The following is a 13,406-nucleotide window of genomic DNA, read 5'->3' as shown; positions in this document are numbered from 1 at the left end:
AGGTGAGAAAGAGAGGGTCAGAGAGAGAGAGAGGGGGTGGAGGTGAGAAAGAGAGGGTCAGAGAGAGAGAGAGAGAGGGGTGGAGGTGAGAAAGAGAGGGTCAGAGAGAGAGAGAGAGGGAGTGGAGGTGAGAAAGAGAGGGTCAGAGGGAGTGAGGTGGAGGTGAGAAAGAGAGGGTCAGAGAGAGAGAGGTGGAGGTGAGAAAGAGAGAGAGGATGGAGGTGAGAAAGAGAGGGTCAGAGAGAGAGGATGGAGGTGAGAAAGAGAGGGTCAGAGAGAGAGAGAGAGGATGGAGGTGAGAAAGAGAGAGAGGATGGAGGTGAGAAAGAGAGGGTCAGAGAGAGAGGATGGAGGTGAGAAAGAGAGGGTCAGAGAGAGAGAGAGGATGGAGGTGAGAAAGAGAGAGAGTATGGAGGTGAGAAAGAGAGGGTCAGAGAGAGAGGATGGAGGTGAGAAATAGAGGGTCAGAGAGAGAGGGTGGAGGTGAGAAAGAGAGGGTCAGAGAGAGAGGTGGAGGTGAGAAAGAGAGAGAGGGTGGAGGTGAGAAAGAGAGAGAGGGTGGAGGTGATACGGATACGGATAATTTATTCAAGTATAGGCCATTGCCCCCCATGAAGGGGTACATACACATGATCATGTAAGAAAAACAAGAAATGAGTAGTCCATCAAGAACAGTATTCTATTCAGTATTCTAAAACATCAGAGTTGATCGCAATCTGAATGCTTTAAACAAATAAATTGACAAATTTTTATTGCGAATGGTCTGTTCATGCCGAGAAGCCATGAGAAATGCTAATCTGTGCTGACTGGGAAATTTACAGAATTTGGACGATATATACCTTGTTCTTAAGTCATGCAGGACAGGACAAGTTAGGACGAAATGTACTTCATTTTCTTCCTCCTTGCTGCAAAGTTTACACCTTAGATCAGTTGCATTATGTATTCTATATCGGTAATAATGTACTGCATTTTCAGAAATACCAAGCCTGAATCTTGCCCATTGAATGTTTAAAAGTAAATACGTTTTGACATCCGGTACGGTGCAGAATGTTCTGTAAACATTAAATCTCTCGCTATTACTAAAATGAAAATCCCATTCCTGCCATCTGCATGCAACTACCCTTTCTTTAAACACTCTAAGAAATTCGTCAATACTCTCTACGCCTTAGTTTAACCAAACGTAACCAAATCCAAACATATACAATCTACAGCGGATGTTCGAAACCCAGTTTCTTTTGTCACGTGTATCCAGTGTTCTGTGTGGCTTGTTCAGGATTAAAGAGGCTGTGCCAGTCTTGAATAAAAGCTCATTTGTGTTTGCACATTTCTTCTGTCATTGCTGCTGTGTGCACATGTCAAATGATCGGTATATGGGCAATCCCGGCGCCTCCTGTTTTTGTTGTTTTGTTGTTGTTGTTGTTTTTAGGGAAGTGTCTGGGTTTGTTCCAATGTACCTTTTATTTACCTGCTAGCTGAATTGGTAGCATAAGCAGCATTGGCTTGAAGTAATGTACCTTGTGTGTGGAGAGAGTTACCACTTTTTACTATTTGTTTTTCTTGTTTTTTTTTTATTTATTCATTTTTTTTACTCTCCCCACTCTCTCTGTGTATCTTTAAATCTTTTGCTTTATCTCATCTTTTACTCTCCCCTCTCTCTCTATCTTTAAATCTTTTGCTTTATCTCATCTTTTACTCTCCCCTCTCTCTCTATCTTTAAATCTTTTGCTTTATCTCATCTTTTACTCTCCCCTCTCTCTCTATCTTTAAATCTTTTGCTTTATCTCATCTTTTACTCTCCACTCTCTCTCTATCTTTAAATCTTTTGCTTTATCTCATCTTTTACTCTCCCCTCTCTCTCTATCTTTAAATCTTTTGCTTTATCTCATCTTTTACTCTCCACTCTCTGTGTATCTTTAAATCTTTTGCTTTATCTCATCTTTTACTCTCCACTCTCTCTCTATCTTTAAATCTTTTGCTTTATCTCAGTTTCCTTTGTCATCTCTCTTCCTCTCTGTGACTGTCTTGATCTATTTCTGTTTAACAGCACATATACACAATCTCACATGCACACACACTTTTACACATACATGTACGTACACAAAACAAATATCCAGTTCTTTTATTTCCCTTTCTATAGTCAGGAAGGTGACCACAAGCTGGACACGCTATAGTCAGGAAGGTGACCACAAGCTGGACACGCTATAGTCAGGAAGGTGACCACAAGCTGGACACGCTATAGTCAGGAAGGTGACCACAAGCTATAGTCAGTAAGGTGACCATAAGCTATAGTCAGGAAGGTGACCACAAGCTGAACACGCTATAGTCAGGAAGGTGACCACAAGCTGGACACGCTATAGTCAGGAAGGTGACCACAAGCTGGACACGCTATAGTCAGGAAGGTGACCACAAGCTGAACACGCTATAGTCAGGAAGGTGACCACAAGCTGGACACGCTATAGTCAGGAAGGTGACTACAAGCTGGACACGCTATAGTCAGGAAGGTGACCACAAGCTGGACACGCTATAGTCAGGAAGGTGACCACAAGCTATAGTCAGGAAGGTGACCACAAGCTGAACACGCTATAGTCAGGAAGGTGACCACAAGCTATAGTCAGGAAGGTGACCACAAGCTATAGTCAGGAAGGTGACCAGAAGCTGAACACGCTATAGTCAGGAAGGTGACCACAAGCTATAGTCAGGAAGGTGACCACAAGCTATAGTCAGGAAGGTGACCACAAGCTGAACAAGCTATAGTCAGGAAGGTGACCACAAGCTATAGTCAGGAAGGTGACCACAAGCTATAGTCAGGAAGGTGACCACAAGCTGAACACGCTATAGTCAGGAAGGTGACCACAAGCTATAGTCAGGAAGGTGACCAGAAGCTGAACACGCTATAGTCAGGAAGGTGACCACAAGCTATAGTCAGGAAGGTGACCAGAAGCTGAACACGCTATAGTCAGGAAGGTGACCACAAGCTGGACACGCTATAGTCAGGAAGGTGACCACAAGCTATAGTCAGGAAGGTGACCACAAGCTATAGTCAGGAAGGTGACCACAAGCTGGACACGCTATAGTCAGGAAGGTGACCACAAGCTATAGTCAGGAAGGTGACCACAAGCTGGACACGCTATAGTCAGGAAGGTGACCACAAGCTATAGTCAGGAAGGTGACCACAAGCTGGACACGCTATAGTCAGGAAGGTGACCACAAGCTATAGTCAGGAAGGTGACCACAAGCTATAGTCAGGAAGGTGACCACAAGCTGGACACGCTATAGTCAGGAAGGTGACCACAAGCTATAGTCAGGAGGTGACCACAAGCTATAGTCAGGAAGGTGACCACAAGCTATAGTCAGGAAGGTGACCACAAGCTGAACACGCTATAGTCAGGAAGGTGACCACAAGCTGAACACGCTATAGTCAGCCTATAGTCAGGAAGGTATGACAACTATATCAGGGGGACCCAAGCTGACACGCTATAGCGGAGGTGACCACAAGCTATAGTCAGGAAGGTGACCACAAGCTATAGTCAGGAAGGTGACCACAAGCTATAGTCAGGAAGGTGACCACAAGCTGAACACGCTATAGTCAGGAAGGTGACCACAAGCTGAACACGCTATAGTCAGGAAGGTGACCACAAGCTGGACACGCTATAGTCAGGAAGGTGACCACAAGCTATAGTCAGGAAGGTGACCACAAGCTATAGTCAGGAAGGTGACTACAAGCTATAGTCAGGAAGGTGACCACAAGCTATAGTCAGGAAGGTGACCACAAGCTGGACACGCTATAGTCAGGAAGGTGACCACAAGCTGAACACGCTATAGTCAGGAAGGTGACCACAAGCTGGACACGCTATAGTCAGGAAGGTGACCACAAGCTGGACACGCTATAGTCAGGAAGGTGACCACAAGCTATAGTCAGGAAGGTGACCACAAGCTATAGTCAGGAAGGTGACCACAAGCTATAGTCAGGAAGGTGACCACAAGCTATAGTCAGGAAGGTGACCACAAGCTGAACACGCTATAGTCAGGAAGGTGACCACAAGCTGGACACGCCGCTTCTCTGACCACTCCTCTTGTACACTCTTGCACTTTTTCGCTTTCGATGGTGTAAGGGTATTGTACACTTTGGGGGAGCTGGGCATTGAGGGGGATTACCCACCCACCCACCCATCCCCTCTCTCCCTCCCTCTCTCCTTGGCTGCTATCTGTTTTAACGCATGGTAATAATTGTGCTTTATGATACTGGAGTAAGTGAGAAAGTAACAGTTTATACAAACGCTAAGGAATCAAAACAACCACCCACAAACCCACACATGGCATCAAGACAACAAACCATTAACCCACACATGGCATCAAGACAACCCACAAACCCACACATGGCATCAAGACAACCCACTAACCCACACATGGCATCAAGACAACCCACTAACCCACACATGGCATCAAGACAACCCACTAACCCACACATGGCATCAAGACAACCCACTAACCCACACATGGCATCAAGACAACCCACTAACCCACACATGGCATCAAGACAACCCACTAACCCACACATGGCATCAAGACAACCCACAAACCCACACATGGCATCAAGACAACCCACTAACCCACACATGGCATCAAGACAACCCACAAACCCACACATGGCATCAAGACAACCCACAAACCCACACATGGCATCAAGAAATGCAGAACAAAACACAGCTACTTGTGTTTTGCAATAACAGAGCATAGTGACAGCTGACAGACCATGTTCTGCACGTGAGGGTCACAGACAGCTGACAGATCATGTTCTGCACGTGAGGGACACGGACAGCTGACAGATCATGTTCTGCACGTGAGGGACACGGCCAGCTGACAGATCATGTTCTGCACGTGAGGGTCACGGACAGCTGACAGATCATGTTCTGCACGTGAGGGTCACGGCCAGCTGACAGATCATGTTCTGCACGTGAGGGACACGGACAGCTGACAGATAATGTTCTGCACGTGAGGGACACGGACAGCTGACAGATCATGTTCTGCACGTGAGGGACACGGCCAGCTGACAGATCATGTTCTGCACGTGAGGGTCACGGACAGCTGACAGATCATGTTCTGCACGTGAGGGACACGGCCAGCTGACAGATCATGTTCTGCACGTGAGGGTCACGGACAGCTGACAGATCATGTTCTGCACGTGAGGGTCACGGCCAGCTGACAGATCATGTTCTGCACGTGAGGGACACGGACAGCTGACAGATCATGTTCTGCACGTGAGGGACACGGACAGCTGACAGATCATGTTCTGCACGTGAGGGACACGGCCAGCTGACAGACCATGTTCTGCACGTGAGGGACACGGACAGCTGACAGATCATGTTCTGCACGTGAGGGACACGGACAGCTGACAGATCATGTTCTGCACGTGAGGGACACGGACAGCTGACAGACCATGTTCTGCACGTGAGGGACACGGACAGCTGACAGATCATGTTCTGCACGTGAGGGACACGCATCCCCTTTGGGCTCTGACTGATGGCTGAACCGTAGCCGGCTCCAGACCTAACAGAACTTCGGGTCTGGAACCAGGTTTGTTTGGAGAAGGCATTGCTCACGACATGCCGTTATCATCTTCTCTCCTCGCTTCGTCTGTTTCTCTGGAAATGTCCGTCCGTCTGTCTGTCATTCTGTCTGTGTATATATATATATTGCAGTTTGTTTGTTTGTCTGTCTGTCTGTCTGTCTGTCTCCCCCTCTCTCTCTCTCTCCTCTGTTTGTTGCTCTATCTCATTCTGACTGTCTATTTGTTTTTCTCTCTCCCTCCCTCCCCCCTCTCTCTCTGTCTATTTGTTTTTCTCTCTCCCTCCATCCCCTCTCTCTTTCTCTCTGTCTGACTGTCCGTCTGTCTGTCTCTCCTTCCCTCCCTTTCTCTCTCTCTCTCTGTCTATTTGATTCTATGTCTCTCTCTCCTCTGTTTGTCGCTCTCTGTCTGTCTGTCTGTCTGTCTCTCCTTCCCTCCCTTTCTCTCTCTCTCTCTCTCTCTGTCTATTTGATTCTATGTCTCTCTCTCCTCTGTTTGTTGCTCTCTGTCTGTCCGTCTGTCTGTCTGTCTGTCTCTGTCATCCAGTCTCTCCGTGTCCGTGAATTGCTTGATATCTTGTTTTGTCTTCAATGATTGGCGCACTGCTGACGCTAGTCGCTGCGTTGGAGATGCTCTCTCCCCTGACAGAGTGCTAGCACAGCCGAAAATAACCAGATGTTTCACAACCTGTCAGCACGTCATATCTTTGCGTGGGTTTGTGTGCATCCCTGCAGCCAAACTTTGCTTTTTATCGCTTACTGGGAGTGCCATGCAGTCTGTGTTGAGGTGTGAAGAGTTCTGTTGTTTTACCTACATACAGCAAAGGCTTGCTTCAGACGGCTTGGGACACTTTCAATAACAAACGATCACAACAAGAAACAAGAACTGCAACAAGAACAGCTAGAACACTTCTTCTGTAGCTCTCTCTCTCTCTCTCTCTCTCTCTCTCTCTCTCTCTCTCTCTCTCTCTCTCTCTTATCGGCAAAATATGTATTTAGAGCAAATGCTACAGAAAATTCTGTCAAAACTGAGATAAATGCATGGTCTGACAAACGTTTTTTCAAAACGAGCGAAACAGAACAGAAATCTATGAACTATTTCTATATTCGTGTCTGATACTATTAATCAATCAAATGTAGATCCACTAAATGTTGCTTCGATTATGAGCACTTCACCAGTTCCATTATCGGAATTAACTGGAGCAGCTTTTGGCATCCACTATTATGACATTAAGAAAGATGAAAATCCCAATATTCTAGCTTCTCGGGTCAAATCACACCTGTCTGAAACATACCCCCACCACTTAAGAATATATACAGACGGTTCTGTTCTAGAAAATCAGTTTGCTGGTTCTGGATATACCAATTCCTGCATTGAAAATTGAAAAGTTATATCATATTGGTAAGGGCTTCTCAATGTTTACAGCTGAATTAATTGCCATTCTTATGACATTAACATATCTAATTGATCTATCCCAAAACTTGATTTATGTTTTATTTTGTGTTTTTTTAAATAAGGTTTTTGATTCGCTGTATTCAAATGAGAGGACCTAATATTGAAACGTGTTGGATTCCCTCACACTGTGGGCTTATTTCTAATGATCGTGCAGATCATCTTGCAAAACTTGAAGCTAAAAACGCTTTAAGTGCAATTGAACTTCCTCATCGTTTATCATCATCTGAAATGTGTAATATTGTTGAAAGAAATATCATGTTAAATTTCTTTCTGTCTTTAGAAGTTAACACTTCTGCCTTATTAAATGCTAAGAGAACTTGCAGGGCTGTTAAGAGCATGACATTTAGGTTATTACTAAATGCCCCATATACAAAATATTGTGAAAATATTGAATGTATTTGCAAGGGTCATTTAACGGTAGAGCACGTTTTAACCCGATGTTTAGAAATGAAACCTTTCTTGCCTCCAGGAATCACTAAACACGTGTTACCAGTTTGAAATGTTAATTTTTTGGAAAAAGTTCTGTATTTCAAAATGTTCTTTATTAAAGTTAGCTAGTTATGTGTTAAATAGTCCAGTTGGTTGTTTATTGTATGTCCCCACATCATCCTCGTTTTAGATAATAATCTGCAGAAGTACTGCATACACTATTTGATTATTGATCAATTTTCTGTCCTAATCCTGCTTCCCACATCTCCCATCACACACACACTCTTCCAATATTATGTTATTCTTCCTCCAATCACTGACATCCACCCTCACCATTTTACATTTTATGCTCTATCTTTTCCACATTCTGTTCTCTCTCTCTCTCTTTTTTCCTTCCTCAACCCCCCCCCCCCCCCCCCCCCCCCCCCCCCCCCCCCCCCGCCTCCCCACCTCTCCACATCAACCGCCCGCTTTTCAGTTAAATACTTCTTCCCCTGCCATTTGATTTTCACAAATGATGATTTCTTATTAATGATAATAATAATCACCATTGTGATAGAAAAAAATAATAATACAAATAATGATAATAATAATAATATAATTTATTTTCAGTCTAATATCATCATCTTAGATGAACAGACCATAAATGAATAAACGACTCTGTGTGTGTGTCTGTCTCTGTCTCTCTCTCTGTCTTTGTCTCTGTCTGTCTGTCTCTCTGTCTGTCTCTCTCTGTCTCTCTGTCTGTCTCTATCTGTCTCTCTCTCTCTCTCTCGACAGGCGACAGAGAGAGAGAATCCCTTGTGGCCAGCTGGTCTGACAGAAGTTTCACAACACTGAAGACCTCTTCAGACCAGTTGCTATGGAGACGTCTCCTCCAGGCAGCGGGGTGGACGGAACAGACATCACCCTGTCTTGTTCTGCCTGCACCCCTTCCTTCCACAGTGCTGTGTCACCCTGCACCCCTTCCACAGTGCTGTGTCACCCTGCACCCCTTCCTTCCACAGTGCTGTGTCACCCTGCACCCCTTCCACAGTGCTGTGTCACCCTGCACCCCTTCCACAGTGCTGTGTCACCCTGCACCCCTTCCACAGTGCTGTGTCACCCTGCACCCCTTCCTTCCACAGTGCTGTGTCACCCTGCACCCCTTCCTTCCACAGTGCTGTGTCACCCTGCACCCCTTCCTTCCACAGTGCTGTGTCACCCTGCACCGCTTCCTTCCACAGTGCTGTGTCACCCTGCACCCCTTCCACAGTGCTGTGTCACCCTGCACCGCTTCCTTCCACAGTGCTGTGTCACCCTGCACGCCTTCCACAGTGCTGTGTCACCCTGCACCCGTTCCTTCCACAGTGCTGTGTCACCCTGCACCGCTTCCTTCCACAGTGCTGTGTCACCCTGCACCCCTTCCTTCCACAGTGCTGTGTCACCCTGCACCCCTTTCTTCCACAGTGCTGTGTCACCCTGCACCCCTTTCTTCCACAGTGCTGTGTCACCCTGCACCCCTTCCTTCCACAGTGCTGTGTCACCCTGCACCCCTTCCTTCCACAGTGCTGTGTCACCCTGCACCGCTTCCTTCCACAGTGCTGTGTCACCCTGCACCCCTTCCACAGTGCTGTGTCACCCTGCACCGCTTCCTTCCACAGTGCTGTGTCACCCTGCACCGCTTCCTTCCACAGTGCTGTGTCACCCTGCACCGCTTCCTTCCACAGTGCTGTGTCACCCTGCACCCCTTCCACAGTGCTGTGTCACCCTGCACCCCTTCCTTCCACAGTGCTGTGTCACCCTGCACCCCTTCCTTCCACAGTGCTGTGTCACCCTGCACCCCTTCCTTCCACAGTGCTGTGTCACCCTGCACCCCTTCCTTCCACAGTGCTGTGTCACCCTGCACCCCTTCCACAATGCTGTGTCACCCTGCACCCCTTCCTTCCACAGTGCTGTGTCACCCTGCACCCCTTCCTTCCACAGTGCTGTGTCACCCTGCACCCCTTCCACAGTGCTGTGTCACCCTGCACCCCTTCCTTCCACAGTGCTGTGTCACCCTGCACCCCTTCCTTCCACAGTGCTGTGTCACCCTGCACCCCTTCCACAGTGCTGTGTCACCCTGCACCCCTTCCTTCCACAGTGCTGTGTCACCCTGCACCCCTTTCTTCCACAGTGCTGTGTCACCCTGCACCCCTTCCTTCCACAATGCTGTGTCACCCTGCACCGCTTCCTTCCACAGTGCTGTGTCACCCTGCACCCCTTCCTTCCACAGTGCTGTGTCACCCTGCACCCCTTCCTTCCACAGTGCTGTGTCACCCTGCACCCCTTCCTTCCACAGTGCTGTGTCACCCTGCACCCCTTTCTTCCACAGTGCTGTGTCACCCTGCACCCCTTTCTTCCACAGTGCTGTGTCACCCTGCACCCCTTTCTTCCACAGTGCTGTGTCACCCTGCACCCCTTTCTTCCACAGTGCTGTGTCACCCTGCACCCCTTTCTTCCACAGTGCTGTGTCACCCTGCACCCCTTCCACAGTGCTGTGTCACCCTGCACCCCTTCCACAGTGCTGTGTCACCCTGCACCCCTTCCTTCCACAGTGCTGTGTCACCCTGCACCGCTTCCTTCCACAGTGCTGTGTCACCCTGCACCCCTTCCTTCCACAGTGCTGTGTCACCCTGCACCCCTTCCACAGTGCTGTGTCACCCTGCACCCCTTCCACAGTGCTGTGTCACCCTTCACCCCTTCCTTCCACAGTGCTGTGTCACCCTGCACCCCTTCCTTCCACAATGCTGTGTCACCCTGCACCCCTTCCTTCCACAATGCTGTGTCACCCTGCACCCCTTCCTTCCACAGTGCTGTGTCACCCTGCACCCCTTCCACAGTGCTGTGTCACCCTGCACCCCTTCCTTCCACAGTGCTGTGTCACCCTGTGTCACCCTGCACCCCTTTCTTCCACAGTGCTGTGTCACCCTGCACCCCTTCCACAGTGCTGTGTCACCCTGCACCCCTTCCTTCCACAGTGCTGTGTCACCCTGCACCCCTTTCTTCCACAGTGCTGTGTCACCCTCCACCCCTTCCACAGTGCTGTGTCACCCTGCACGCCTTCCACAGTGCTGTGTCACCCTCCACCCCTTCCTTCCACAGTGCTGTGTCACCCTGCACCCCTTCCTTCCACAGTGCTGTGTCACCCTGCACCCCTTCCTTCCACAGTGCTGTGTCACCCTGCACCGCTTCCTTCCACAGTGCTGTGTCACCCTGCACCCCTTCCACAGTGCTGTGTCACCCTGCACCGCTTCCTTCCACAGTGCTCTGTCACCCTGCACCGCTTCCTTCCACAGTGCTGTGTCACCCTGCACCCCTTCCTTCCACAGTGCTGTGTCACCCTGCACCCCTTTCTTCCACAGTGCTGTGTCACCCTGCACCCCTTTCTTCCACAGTGCTGTGTCACCCTGCACCCCTTCCTTCCACAGTGCTGTGTCACCCTGCACCCGTTCCTTCCACAGTGCTGTGTCACCCTGCACCCGTTCCTTCCACAGTGCTGTGTCACCCTGCACCGCTTCCTTCCACAGTGCTGTGTCACCCTGCACCCCTTCCTTCCACAGTGCTGTGTCACCCTGCACCCCTTTCTTCCACAGTGCTGTGTCACCCTGCACCCCTTTCTTCCACAGTGCTGTGTCACCCTGCACCCCTTCCTTCCACAGTGCTGTGTCACCCTGCACCCCTTCCTTCCACAGTGCTGTGTCACCCTGCACCGCTTCCTTCCACAGTGCTGTGTCACCCTGCACCCCTTCCACAGTGCTGTGTCACCCTGCACCGCTTCCTTCCACAGTGCTGTGTCACCCTGCACCGCTTCCTTCCACAGTGCTGTGTCACCCTGCACCGCTTCCTTCCACAGTGCTGTGTCACCCTGCACCCCTTCCACAGTGCTGTGTCACCCTGCACCCCTTCCTTCCACAGTGCTGTGTCACCCTGCACCCCTTCCTTCCACAGTGCTGTGTCACCCTGCACCCCTTCCTTCCACAGTGCTGTGTCACCCTGCACCCCTTCCTTCCACAGTGCTGTGTCACCCTGCACCCCTTCCACAGTGCTGTGTCACCCTGCACCCCTTCCTTCCACAGTGCTGTGTCACCCTGCACCCCTTTCTTCCACAGTGCTGTGTCACCTGCACCCCTTCCACAGTGCTGTGTCACCCTGCACCCCTTCCTTCCACAGTGCTGTGTCACCCTGCACCCCTTCCTTCCACAGTGCTGTGTCACCCTGCACCCCTTCCTTCCACAGTGCTGTGTCACCCTGCACCCCTTCCTTCCACAGTGCTGTGTCACCCTGCACCCCTTCCACAGTGCTGTGTCACCCTGCACCCCTTCCTTCCACAGTGCTGTGTCACCCTGCACCCCTTTCTTCCACAGTGCTGTGTCACCCTGCACCCCTTCCTTCCACAATGCTGTGTCACCCTGCACCGCTTCCTTCCACAGTGCTGTGTCACCCTGCACCCCTTCCTTCCACAGTGCTGTGTCACCCTGCACCCCTTCCTTCCACAGTGCTGTGTCACCCTGCACCCCTTCCTTCCACAGTGCTGTGTCACCCTGCACCCCTTTCTTCCACAGTGCTGTGTCACCCTGCACCCCTTTCTTCCACAGTGCTGTGTCACCCTGCACCCCTTCCACAGTGCTGTGTCACCCTGCACCCCTTTCTTCCACAGTGCTGTGTCACCCTGCACCCCTTTCTTCCACAGTGCTGTGTCACCCTGCACCCCTTCCACAGTGCTGTGTCACCCTGCACCCCTTCCACAGTGCTGTGTCACCCTGCACCCCTTCCTTCCACAGTGCTGTGTCACCCTGCACCGCTTCCTTCCACAGTGCTGTGTCACCCTGCACCCCTTCCACAGTGCTGTGTCACCCTGCACCCCTTTCTTCCACAGTGCTGTGTCACCCTGCACCGCTTCCTTCCACAGTGCTGTGTCACCCTGCACCCCTTCCTTCCACAGTGCTGTGTCACCCTGCACCCCTTCCACAGTGCTGTGTCACCCTGCACCCCTTCCACAGTGCTGTGTCACCCTTCACCCCTTCCTTCCACAGTGCTGTGTCACCCTGCACCCCTTCCTTCCACAATGCTGTGTCACCCTGCACCCCTTCCTTCCACAATGCTGTGTCACCCTGCACCCCTTCCTTCCACAGTGCTGTGTCACCCTGCACCCCTTCCACAGTGCTGTGTCACCCTGCACCCCTTCCTTCCACAGTGCTGTGTCACCCTGTGTCACCCTGCACCCCTTTCTTCCACAGTGCTGTGTCACCCTGCACCCCTTCCTTCCACAGTGCTGTGTCACCCTGCACCCCTTCCTTCCACAGTGCTGTGTCACCCTGCACCCCTTCCTTCCACAATGCTGTGTCACCCTGCACCCCTTTCTTCCACAATGCTGTGTCACCCTGCACCCCTTCCTTCCACAGTGCTGTGTCACCCTGCACCCCTTCCTTCCACAGTGCTGTGTCACCCTGCACCCCTTCCACAGTGCTGTGTCACCCTGCACCCCTTCCACAGTGCTGTGTCACCCTGCACCCCTTCCACAGTGCTGTGTCACCCTGCACCCCTTCCTTCCACAGTGCTGTGTCACCCTGCACGCCTTCCACAGTGCTGTGTCACCCTGCACCCCTTCCTTCCACAGTGCTGTGTCACCCTGCACCGCTTCCTTCCACAGTGCTGTGTCACCCTGCACCCCTTCCTTCCACAGTGCTGTGTCACCCTGCACCGCTTCCTTCCACAGTGCTGTGTCACCCTGCACCGCTTCCTTCCACAGTGCTGTGTCACCCTGCACCCCTTCCACAGTGCTGTGTCACCCTGCACCGCTTCCTTCCACAGTGCTGTGTCACCCTGCACCGCTTCCTTCCACAGTGCTGTGTCACCCTGCACCGCTTCCTTCCACAGTGCTGTGTCACCCTGCACCCCTTCCACAGTGCTGTGTCACCCTGCACCCCTTCCTTCC

The sequence above is a fragment of the Babylonia areolata genome, chromosome 2, assembly GCF_041734735.1.
Source record: "Babylonia areolata isolate BAREFJ2019XMU chromosome 2, ASM4173473v1, whole genome shotgun sequence".
In the NCBI taxonomy this organism is placed as follows: Eukaryota; Metazoa; Mollusca; class Gastropoda; order Neogastropoda; family Buccinidae; genus Babylonia; species Babylonia areolata.
This window is presented reverse-complemented; position numbering follows the sequence as displayed.